The sequence below is a fragment of the Hemitrygon akajei genome, chromosome 5 (genome assembly GCF_048418815.1).
Source record: "Hemitrygon akajei chromosome 5, sHemAka1.3, whole genome shotgun sequence".
In the NCBI taxonomy this organism is placed as follows: domain Eukaryota; kingdom Metazoa; phylum Chordata; class Chondrichthyes; order Myliobatiformes; family Dasyatidae; genus Hemitrygon; species Hemitrygon akajei.
The window spans coordinates 137,089,831-137,102,306 of NC_133128.1; the positions used below are offsets into that span (position 1 = coordinate 137,089,831).

Genomic DNA, 12,476 nt, shown 5'->3' on the forward strand with positions numbered 1-12,476 from the left:
TACATCTTTGGAATGTGGGAGGAAACCAGATATCCTGGAAGAAACCCATGCTGCTAAAGAGAAACTATACAAACTCCTTATAGGCAGTGGTGGGAATCGAACCAGGGTTGGTGGAAATTGGATGCTATGCCCTGTGCCGCCCCCAATAGTCCAACTATTAGATCTGGTCTCTATGGCCTGTTACGCCACTGGTGTTTAGGGCAGCAATGGAGGGCCTCCATTTCTGCGGTGTTCTGGGTTTCCCTCATCGTGTCAGTAGCTTGGTTTTCTACTGTCAGTCATGCAAGTTCCAGGCAAAGACTCAGGAATACCGTCACACTCAGATGTAGAAGGATTCTTCATTGCTCTTTCCGTAACAATTTTGTTCTACCAGTCAGGGTTGCTAGCCCTGAGCTGAACCCCCAAACCTGGAGGACCGGTGGACCACCCTTAGCCTGACCTCTACCCTTTGACCAGTTTGGCATGGGTGACCCTACCAAGAGCCAAGGTACAAAGCCCTGACCCCAGCCAATATAGCTCTCCAGGTCTCTGATGCATGCAAGCCTCCAAACCAAGACAAGGTTGTGTTCCTCCTGGAGGATTAGATCCGGTAAATTTAATAAACCAGCTACTGAAGCCCTTGCCTCCATCTGAAACTCTTCCAGGATCAGGCATAAAAATGGTATCTAAGTTGGGAGACACCTATCCCAAAACGCAGATATCAACAATAACCTAGTTTACGTAGTTCGTGTGACAATGTTATAGGTTCCAGAATTTGACATTAAGTGACGTAGGGAACATTAACACAGGATGTAGTCAAAGATGTTGGTTCTAAGGAGTCACAAGAGAGACTGCAGATGATGGAAACCTAAAGCAATGCACACAAAAATCTGGACGGACTCAATGGGTCAGGCAGCATCCATGAAGGGAAATGGGCAGTCGATGTTCCAGGCCAAGAGCCTTTATCGGGACTGGAAAGAACGGGGAGAGAAGCGGGCACAAAAAAGGTGGAGGGAAGGAGTGGTGGAGCCCGATAGAGGGGTGATAGGCAGTTGAGGGAGGAGGAGAGTGGGAATGATGTAAGAAGCTGCAAGGTGATAGGTGGAAGTGACAAAGAGCCGAAGAAGATGAAACCTGATAGGAGATAACATGGACCAAGGCATAAAGGGAAGGAGATGGAGAGGGAAACTGGTGGGAGTAATGGGCAGATTGAGAGGGCAGGGAGGGGAAACAAGGGGTGATGGAAACGATGGGATAAGGGCAAAAAGAGGCACAGAGTGGTGGAGTGGTTACCAGAAGTCAGAGAAGGTGCTGTTCATACTGTCAGGTTGCTGATTACTAAGGCAGAATCTGAGGTACTTTCCAACTAATCTGTAGTCTGGCCTCAGACTGGCAGGAGAGGAGGCTGTGGACAGATACTGTATGCCAGTGCGGGAAGATGAAGTAGAATTAAAATGGCTGGCCACTGGGAGATCCTAGCTGCTATGGGAGATGGAGGACAGCTGCCTGCCTGCATTGGGTCTCACCAGTGTAGAGGAGGCCACACCGGATACAATACAATATGCATTCACACGTGAAGACTGCCTCACCTGAAAGGCCCAACTGCTCTTAAGGAGAATCTTAAAGCGGGCGAACAAAATTTGGGAGTGGATCCCAGAAACTGGAGATATCAACACAAAGTGTTAATTCTGCTTCTCATCCACAGAGGTTGCCTGACGCTCTGAATGTTTCAAGAATTCTCTGATTTCTTTTCTCTCTATTTCCAGTGCCTGCAGGTTTTTGCTGTGCGGTTGGCCCCGCGCTTGGGTGGCCAACTGCACAGCCACCGGCAGCTGGAGTGGAGAAAGTGAGGATGTTCTGTCAGTGCTATACAGTGGAGGTAGTAGGGGTATGGACGCACAAACCACGGAAAGAGGATGATCACTTGAAAAACCGAGTACCAGCATGTTTATAGCACTTTGTGGATGGGGAATCGTGTCAGTGCCAGAAGCGCTCAGTGTTAAACCGCAGGACCTTGTGGAATGGAATTGGAAAGTAAATGCCTGTCTGGGATGGCGGTGTTCTTTGTAATTCAATGTCACTCTCTGCAGCCGGCTATCACTATTACAAAACAAAAACAAAGACATATTTATGTCTGACATTGCAGTACTAGATTATTCTATGCAAAACTTCAGGTACATCAAATTATTAGCTGCAACAGGATACGGAATTTAATACTGGAACATCTGCTGTGATTATGTCAATTTGAGGTGGGTGCCTTTTAAGTGTAGACTGTGGAATGAATATTATTGAGTGTTTAAACCTATTTCTCCTCCAGTCACAGGTAGTTTAAATGGGTAAAGAATGGAATATGTTCCCTAATTTGTCTAGTGTTCGTTATTTTTGATCCTTTGAACTTGAAATGATAGGAGACCGGTTCTTGAGTTACCAGATATCCCACAACCAACAGGGTGCTTTCCCCATCCGGAGTTCCTTGGTGTTTATCTGGGCACAGCTTCGTGTGAACTGGCTGCTTAGAACTTCATTGTTCCGGGGCCCAAGGAATTGAGCGCTGTTGACCCAGCCTTGCTTGAGAGCGGCCCTCTCCCCAGTGTATGTTCTGCATCGTACATTTGGGCTTGGAACAGGTTGGGTTGAGTCAACATTGTTAATTACTGTGCTATTACCTCATTTTAGTAAGCTTCTTTTCCCCTCTGCTATGTGCCAGTATATTACCAGGGCTTTGTTAGAATTACCTCAGCGAAAGAAACCATTTGGGTTGGACGTGATTCCAGGTTTAGCCACGGTCAGGGTGAGCGACGGCTCCCTGCGATCAGTAAGGGGGGGTGGGTCACAGTCACCAGCCTGAGAGGCTGAGTGATGCTTAGCTCAGGATTTCAGTAGAGTTGGGAGATTGGGGGTGGTGGATCGGTCGGTGAGCCCTGAGTAGGGCCGAAGAGTAACTGCTCTGATAATCTGTCGTCTGACTATTCAGGATCTCCCAGTGGTTTGGCATCTGGCTCACTGGCTCACCACACTTTCTTCCCACTCAATGGGGCCCCAGTTCCCACGCTCCCTTTACATGAACTGGGACCCCACTTCCCACACTCCCTGGTTCCTATGTTCCCTTTCAACTTGCCCACTTCCCTAGAAAATTTATTAGCGTAATATACTACACCGTAAAAATATAACTGAGCTAAAAGTGTGTTGTGGTGTGTTAATAATGTCCAGCCATCCGGAAACATCCAATCATCTTGCACCGTGAAACTCCCGGGTTATCAGAGTTTTACTGTACCTGGACGGGGCTTAGCTGAGCAGGTATCAGCTGGGGTATGTCCTATTCAGTTATTCAGAATCTGCCACATTCCCAGGGTCGGCATTGAGATGTGTACAGACAGCTGTCGGAGCACCAGAGGGGAGTGGAGAACGTGGAATGAAAACAAAGGAAACTTTAAAAGCCTGGTCCACAGAAATACCATGTTATGCAATCTAATTGTGTTAATTGTAGGCAGCTAATTCATAGACAGAAGGCACCTCCAGCAGTAATTTAATAGGGAGCAGATAAACCATTTTCAGAATGTTTATTAAGGGATAAATGTTGACCAGGTTAGTTGGGAGAAATCCCTCTCCATCTGGAAAGCAATGCTTACGTAGTTTTTAACAATGACCTGATGTTCAAACATCAGCCTCAAGCTAAAAGGGTCCTAAAGTGGGAAACGGGTTGAAGAGTTTTGTTACGTGCTTTGCTCAAAGTTGAAAATTAAATTCTTTTTGGTTGCTTTGAATTGGAGTTCAGAATGTGCTGGAGTGTTCTGTTGGCTCCTCTGTTGCTTCCCTTGTCTACATGAGAGCGGTATGCATCGTTCGCCCATCATCTGCTCTTTACTGTGGGCTGCATCTCAGACCTGGCCCGTCTGTGTGCACCACTTCACACCTTAGCCTATCCACCTGGGAAGGCCTTGTTCCTAAATTATTCTGACCCCCACCACAAGGTGGATAGCGTCTCGGTCTGAATGAAGATGCATTTTTGGAGACTGTAATGTAGAAAGTTTCCTTTAATGAGTTCAAGCAGAAAGGATTTGAAGCGGAGCCCAGATATTTCTTCTATGATTTTGTTGGGTTGCCCATTCAGTGGCAGCTGCCTCGAGTCACTCACAAAAACTCTCTTGCTGCTACTCACTGCCCCATGCCCATTTGCTCGACTGCAATCTCCAGGAAGTCTCAGAATTTCAGACATTCAAGGGCAATGAGACCGGAGAGGTGTGCATCTTCAAAGGCTGCCTTTGACGTTCCTGGAAAGCAGCCTTGCAGGTGCTGTCCTTGTCCTCCCAGGGATGTGAAATCATCCTGTCCGGCCAGCTCAGCAGAGGGATACTGAGAGATGCATACCACAGAACCCGCAACACCCAACTGCTGATAACTCTGCACAGGCACCATTGCTCTCTCAGTTCCTTTAGTGAGAAATTACTGGATTAATTTTGCTAATCATCATTATACGGATAATAATTAAGAGAGTGGGTTCACTTTTATGACTTGATAAATGCCGATAACTTCCAACCTTGCTGACCCCAAAATCAGACAGCTCACTGTGTTGCCTCATCCTTTCAAGTAGGAAGTTGTCCTCAAAGAAAGATTAGATTTAAAGATCAGCTTTATCTGTCACACATACATCAAAACACAGTGAAGGGTTTCGTTTTGCATCAAAGAGCATCCGAGTCATTAGGATTGTGCCGGGCACAGCCTTCAAGTTTGCCACACTTCCGGTGCCAACATAGCAAGCCCACGACTCATGAATCCTAACTTTACACCATCCAGGCTATATTCTCTTCTCATTGCTGCCATCAGGAAGAAGGTACAGGAACCTCAGTGCTCACACACCAGGTTCAGGAACAGTTATTACCCCTCAACCAAGCTCTTGAACCAATGACAATAATTTCACTCAACTTCATTTACTCCACCACTGAGCCAGAGTCACTTTCAAGGACTCTGCATTTCGTGTTCTCAATATTTATTGATTTTGTAATTATATAATATAAAAAACCGGCATCCGGATGACTCCACTGGGAGTTAAGGGCTTTCTTCTTTCTTCTTCTATATAATAATTATTAACATTCTTTTCTCTTTCTCTTTGTATTTGCACAATTGTTTTTATTTCACATTGTTGCCCGTCCTGTTGGGTGAGGCCTTTCACTGATTCTATTGTGTTTCTCGTATTTATTCTGATTGCCCGCAAGAAAATGAATCTCAGGGTTGTATATGGTGACATATATGGAGATGTAGGGCATAATATATGTACTTTGAAAATAAATTTTCATTGAACTTTGGAATGTGAGGAAACGAGAGCAGCTGGTGGTCACGGGGAGAAAGTACAAACTCCTTACAGACAGTGGTGGGTATCAGACTCTGATAAGTCATCGCTGGCACTTTAAACCAATGCGCTAACTGCTGTGCTATTGTGCCACCCCATATACAGTCGATTTAAAGGTGTTAAATTTTTTCATTTCAGTCCAAATTTTAAAAAAAAATTTCCACTCTATTTCTCTGGCTTCATTTTAAATGAGGACAAATCCAATTGCAGTCCTGACGAAGGGTCTCGGCCTGAAACGTCGACAGTGCTTCTCCTTATAGATGCTGCCTGGCCTGCTGTGTTCCAACAGCATTTTGTGTGTGTTGTTTGAATTTCCAGCATCTGCAGATTTCCTCGTGTTTGCAATTGCAGTGTTGCTTGGTTTAGTTTTCCCTCTGTTAGGAGATCGATTGTCCAATTGATTCCCAGGTGTCTTGCTGCTCTCCACGGCTACTCGCCATATCCCAGTGGCCTTTCCTATTCAAATTATACAAATAATAGTCAATTGCTATACATAGTTTGAGACATGGTGTTACAAATTGGTTTCTTGCTCACTGATTATAATTTAGCTCCTCGTCTCATTCAAAATTTCCATCTCTGACTTTGACTTCCAAGATTCTCTAGTCTGGCCACTCTATGCAGTCCTACACTCTGTGGCCCCCTCCCCTTCTCCAGCTATCCAGATCCTCTGCTCCTTAAATCATTCTTCCTTTCTTTCTTCCTCTAAGATGCTCTCAGAATGTTAACTGTTGCTCTTGTATAGAGGCTACCTAGATGTCTGAATATTTCTACAATCTTTAGTTTATGAATCTGTGGAATTCTCTGCCACTGGCAGCTGAGGAGGTCAAGTCTTTGTATATATTTAAGGCAGCAGTTGACAGATTTCTTGATTGGTCAGGGCCTGAAGGGATATGGGGGGAAGGCAGGAGATTGTGGCTGAAAGCAAAATTGGATCAGCCATGATGAAATGGCAGAGCAGACTCGATGAGCCAGTTGGGCTAATTCTGCTCCTCTATCATATGGTCTTATGTATCAATATTTAATCTGTAATATTTGCTTTTAACTTTGACCAAGCTTTCAGCTTCCTATCAAATTTTGTCCGACTTTGCTCCCTCTTTAAAGGGACAATATCAATTCAAACTGTAATTTCTGCTTAGCAAGAAGAGCATTGAGAAAGTGTCTGCATGTTGCTTGCATTCAATGCAATAACAGACGAGGCCAGAACTGCAGGATTGCACAATTTACAGAGGGTGACGTGCTGAGTTCCTTCCACTGTCAATGTGGTTTTGTTTTGTCAGCTGTTCAAATCCAGCCACGGACCTTCGGACTTGATCAGGTCAACTTGAACATTCAGTCCCAAACAGAATGAGTTTGAAAGGCATTATCTGATTTTGGATATTGTCGTAAGAAGCAATTAACCCTTCATATTTGATTAAAAAGTACATGCACATCAGTTAGTAAAACATATCCTACAGATGTATATTCCAAACACTGAGTAAATCAACCATCTATCATTGAAAAAGTTTAAACAGGTACTGTAAGTAGAGCTAGGACATGTGTGTGTGTGTGTGTGTGTGTGTGTGTGTGTGTATTTATATAATATATACACACATTTCTTTTAAATTAGTGTACCTGAACCAGATATTGCTATGTATTCTTGTCTTCAAAGCAAAACGAAGTATATAAACTCAGCTGGGAGTGCCCCTCTTCCCTCATGGTTGATGTGACTAATTCAGTGGCCCAGAGCTTGCAGATAAGACAGGGTTGAGAATGACCGTAACCTGTTAAGAGCAGCCTAATCAGGAGGGGGTTGTCTGCAGTGGAGGGAGAACGTGCTAACTCCACGCAGGCAGCACCCGAACTTGGTGTTGAATCCAGGTCTGGGGTGCTGTGAAGTAGCAGTCGAGCTATTTCAAGATCAGTCATCCAATTGTTATGCTTTTGTTGAATGTGTGACATCACAATACACAAAATGGCAGTACCTTTTTGTTTATTGCTCCTCAAACAATGTTACCCTACATTCTACTCATGAGTGACTGGCTACAAAAAGCTCCAGTGGGGTAACACTCACCTTTAATTTGTTAACTGCAGCCAAGTTGCTCTCTTGATGATGGGGCCTGTGTTCCAGTTCCCAGGATCTTTTGCAACCAGACCCCTCCTCTGAAAGTCACCAAGCCTTGGTGGGCTCTATTGGGAGGTTTCCACAGGGCCCTTCTCCATACTGCGAACCAGCTGTGAGCATCCCGAATTGAAATTCGTTTCACTCCAGGAAGGAGGGGAAACAATTGGCTCGGTTCTCCCACACAGATTTAGACTCGGCATTTGTCCAGTATTCCCAAAATATTCTGGGGATGTCCTGGGAACGAGCAAGTCTTCTGGCAAATTCAACTGCAGATTTGGGAGTTTGCCTGAGACTTCAGTGCACTATGGAACTCTCATTTAAGTCACCCTTATATGACCTTGTTTCCCATTTCCATATCCAAGACTTGGTGAAGGCTTCTGGAGGGACCAGCATAGATTGATCCCACCTTGTGTGATGTCTGCTGGGGCTTTTTGGTTTGGGTGGAACAACCCTCACTGGACCCCATTGGCTCTAAAGCAGAGGTTGTAAAAGGTGCTATAGAAATGCAAGCCTCTCCATGAGAATCTTGATTCATTTTTGTAATGTTCTATTTAAAGAGGGAGAGGAAAGAAATTAAACCAGGTGTGGGCTATTCAACATGAAGTTAAATGGAGTTCAGCGAGATCGTATCTAAACTTCTGATAAGATTTCCACAGATGTGACTTAGTGTTTGATGATGCCCTCTTGCAACCTGATCCTGGGAATTGTACTCTCAAATATCTTTGCCGGCTCTGTGGAGAGTGGTAGCAAGGTTTCTCCCATTCCGAATGGAAACCTCTCCTCTCATCCCTACTGTTCGGTTACGAGGGTAGCTTTCGCTTTGCCACAGATCTGTGGCAGCTGCATACAATTGCAGAAGAGGGACGTTATCAGAGGAAAACAGAAATGGTGTAAAATTGGAAAATCACAAGAAAAATTTTCAATGACTTACATGACAGGAAATATGTGTTTCTGTGGCAGCAGTGCAGTTCAGGCATATAAAAAGTGCAAAAATAAAGGAATGATGAGGTAGTGTTCATGGACTATTCGGAAATCGAATGGCGGGGGGGAAGAAGCTGTTTCTGTAATCACTGAGAGTGGCTCTTCAGGCTCCTGAACCTCCTCTCTGATGGTAGCAATGAGAAGAGGACATGTCCTGGGTGATGGGGGTCCTTCTGGAGGCCCCACATTTTGAAGCTGCCCTTGGCATTGGGGAGGCTCATGGCCACGATGTTGAAAGGAACCTGGATATCACTGACAACTAACATGCAGGTGTAGCAGGCAACCAGGATGGCAAGGTTGGTAGAGCCACTGTCTTATAGTGCCAGAGGGCCAGGTTCAATCCTAAACCCCGGTCCTGTCGGGGTGCAGTTTACACGTTCCTCCTGCAATGGCATGCATTTCTGCTTGCGTGCTCCAGTTTCCTCCCACATCCCAAAGGCATGGTGCTGGTACTTTAATAGGCCACTGTCTCAAATGTGCAGGTGAGCAGTAGAACTGAGAGGAGTTCATTGGAATGTGGGGAAAACTAAGTAGGATTGGTTTGAATGACTGGTGGTTGGCATCGACTTGGGGCTGAAGGCCCTGTTTCCATATGGTATCACTCCAGGACTCTGTGAAGGTAAAGGTTAAGGCAGAAGTATTTCAGTATGAGCGTAACATTGTTGGACTGTAATTACATATGATGAGATTATTACCTACAGTTTTGATCTTAAAAAAGATATACTTGCTGTAAAGGGAAGATAGTGAAGGTTCTTTAGACTAGTTCATAGAACATACAGCACAGTATAGAATGTCCGGTCAAAGATGTTTGCCAACCCTTTAACCTACTCCAAGATCAGCCTAACCCTTCCTTCCCACAAAGCCCTGGATGGTGAGCCTCAAGGGGAGAGATTGAGTAGACTGTGGCTTTATTCTATAGAGTTCAGAAGAACAGGCAAAGTTCTTAGAAAATTCAACAAGATAGAAATGGGGAGGATGTTTCCTATGGCTAAGAATCGAGTTGGTCTCTAAAGTTTAGCAGTGGCACGTTTAGGAATGAGATAAAGATAAATTTCTTTATGCAGGGGGTGGAGAATCTTTGGAATTCTCTACCCTGGAGGTCGTGGAGGCTCAGGCATCAACTGCGCTGAAAACAGGGATCTGGTAGGAATTGGACAATATGGCTGACCTTCAACCTTGGGCAAGGGGTATTGAGGTAGGAGGTCAGCCATGAGCCTGTTGAATGGGAGAGCAGGCTCAAGGGCAAGAATGATCTACTGCTACTCCTATTTCATCTGTTGTGTTATTCATGGACTGTAGGTAGAGCGGTTTCGGAAGGTTGGTGTGCTGTCACTCAATTCATTAAAAGAAACTGCAGGGAGGGTGAGGATAGCAGAAGGGTGAAGATATAGAGAAGGCAAGGCTGCACATTCTCTGCCCAAAGTTGCAGAGTCTGAACCAATAGCTAAGGATGTCACCACCACTGGAGGTTGAACTCATTTATTACAATGCAGAAGGCCACTCAGCCCATCGGTCAATGCCCATTCCCTGGTTTGCAATTTTAGTAGTCACATTTTCCTGCTAGTATTTCCTATTAGATATATCTAAAACGTGGACATCTCTGCCTCCACCACTCACACAGGCAGTGCATTCCGAGCACCATATGGGCGAGGAAGACTCCTCTATAAACCCTTCTTCATTTTACCAATTTTCCTTACAACCCAGAAAGAGACCATTGGGCCCATTGGGTCTATCCCATTCCCCTGCTACCTTTTCCTGTAATTTATTCTCCCCTCATACGCATCAACTCTATCACTCACCTTTACACTAGGAATAATATAAAAGGCCAATTAACCTACTGACCAGTGCATCTTTAGGATGTGGGAGGGAACCAGAGCATAAAACTTACCAGTACAGCACAGGAACAGGCCCAACATCCCACAATGTTGTGCTGAACTAATTGAGCTTGTGACCCCTAATCCCTTCAACCTGCACATGGCTCACATTCTCCATTCTCTGCATATTCACGTGCCTATCAAAGAGTCTCCTAAACACCTCTGTCTTATTTGCCTCCACCACCACCACCCTAGTAGCACATTCTAGGCATCCATCACTCTCTGTTTAAAAAAATACTTTGAACTTGCCCCTTCTCACCTAAAATACACATCCTCTAGCATTAGACATGCTGACGCTGGGGAGAAAAAAGATACTGGTTCTCTGCTCTATCTCTGCCACTGATAATTTTATCAACTTCTATCATGTTCCCCTCAGTCCAGAGAAATCAACCCTCATTTGTTCAACCTCTCCTTAAAGGACATGATCTCTAATCCAGGCAAACTTCATCTGCACCCACTCCAAAATCTCCACATCCGTTCTGTAGTGAAGCGACCAGAATTGAATGGGGGAACTCACAGGGAGAATTTCGGCATTGCGTTGTGAGTTCCCTCACCACCGATGCCGTTTGGTTCAATGGTCTGTGGTTGACTTACCTGCGCTATGGTCCCATAGCCCAGTTATTCCTCTGTCCTCAGTGCCCCAGCCCATGGTGCCCCGGTCATCCTGCTCCTCTCTGGTATACCCACTGCAATATCAGGACCTACTTCCTCCCAGCCCCCTCAGAATGGTGGAGCCCATGGAGAGAAGACACTTGCATTCTTCTGCAGGTGCCTTTGTTGAATTTGGTTGCCAATCTTCATGAGGAGCAGCTTCCTCTAAACTGAGGCCTCCTCCCCACTTTAATGTGCCCTGAATTTCGGGCCTACAATTGCATCCCAAACAGCATCAGTCAGCTAGAATTTCTTTTGCAAACTCATGAAGGTAGAATAAAGAGCACACTTCCGTATTCCACGGGATATCTTCAGCCATATTGAAAAACATCAAAGCAGACCAAAAACACCTGGAGGAGGGAGGACAGTGTCTGGTGGAGGGGAATGAGCAGAGGCCTGAACACTTCTCCCCAAAGAACATCATATCAAGAAAATGCATCATTCGGATTGGTCAGGGGTTGCACATGCCCTCAGCTGAGGAACCAGTAGCAGTAGAAATGCTGGAAATATTCAGCAGGTCAGGCAGCATCTGTAGTGAGAGAAACTAGGTTAACATTTCAGGCCGAAGACCCTGTGAGGATGAGGTAATGGTGACTTGGAATGCTGTGTCTCTTTGAAAGCCCCAATAGCAAAGTCCAAAGGTGGAAAAGTCAATCAAATAAGAACTTCTCAAGGTGAATAGGAGTTTGATACAAAGCATTCAAATGCTCCCTGAGACCATAATTGTTTAAATATTTTCTCAAGTCTAATGGATTCCGCTTGTGAAACTTGTGCTGCTTGCAATCTTGTGTCGAAGGTTGTTAGACTGTCTGTCGTTCTGTTCTGACACTGGAGAACTGGGTTTCACCACAGGCCCAACCCAAGAACAGTTGCAGAACCACAGTCGGTGCACAACAATCGCTCCCCCTCAATTAGCTGAAACGTGTTTTGTCCTTTATTGCATGAAGGCTGGAGAGCAAATTACAATCAAAGCAACCAATTAGTGAGCTTGTAGTTCTTGATTCTGGAAGTTTTCTTCTTTTTATCTCGTCTATCTTCCTTCACTATACTTCTCACCTTCACTCTTTCCTTCTATCTCTCTCTGTCTACTCTTCCTCCACACACTCTTAACCTTCCCTCTCTTTGTGCTCATCCTTTGTTTTATCTCTTTCCAACTCTCTCACTCAATGCCCTATTCCTCTCTCTCCTCCCTCTCTTTTTCAAGCCCCTTCTATTTGCACCTTCCCTCCCATATCATCTTCACTTGCCTGGACCTTTCTCTGCTCCAACCTCTCTATTTCCTTACTTTCCCAAAAGAGAGGGCGTATATTAGAGTGAAAGTGAGTGGGATGTTAGAGGATTGGGAAGCTTTAAAAAAACAACTAAAATGCCATGGGAGAGAAATGATAAAATATGAGGGTAAGCTGGTCAGTAATATTAAAGAGGATACCAAAAGTTTATCTAGATATATACAGAGTAAAAGTGAGAAGAGAGTGGACTGGTGGAAAATGACGCTAGAGAGGGAGTAAAGGGGGGCAAAGAAATGGCGGACAAACTGAATAAG

General features: G+C 44.9%; 1 protein-coding gene across 3 annotated transcripts in view; it reads left to right on the top strand.

The window, feature by feature from the left end:
* Positions 1–12,476, top strand: part of col18a1a (collagen type XVIII alpha 1 chain a) — a 268,123-nt gene that overhangs the window by 127,424 nt on the left and 128,223 nt on the right. The gene's annotated exons all lie outside the window — the stretch shown is intronic.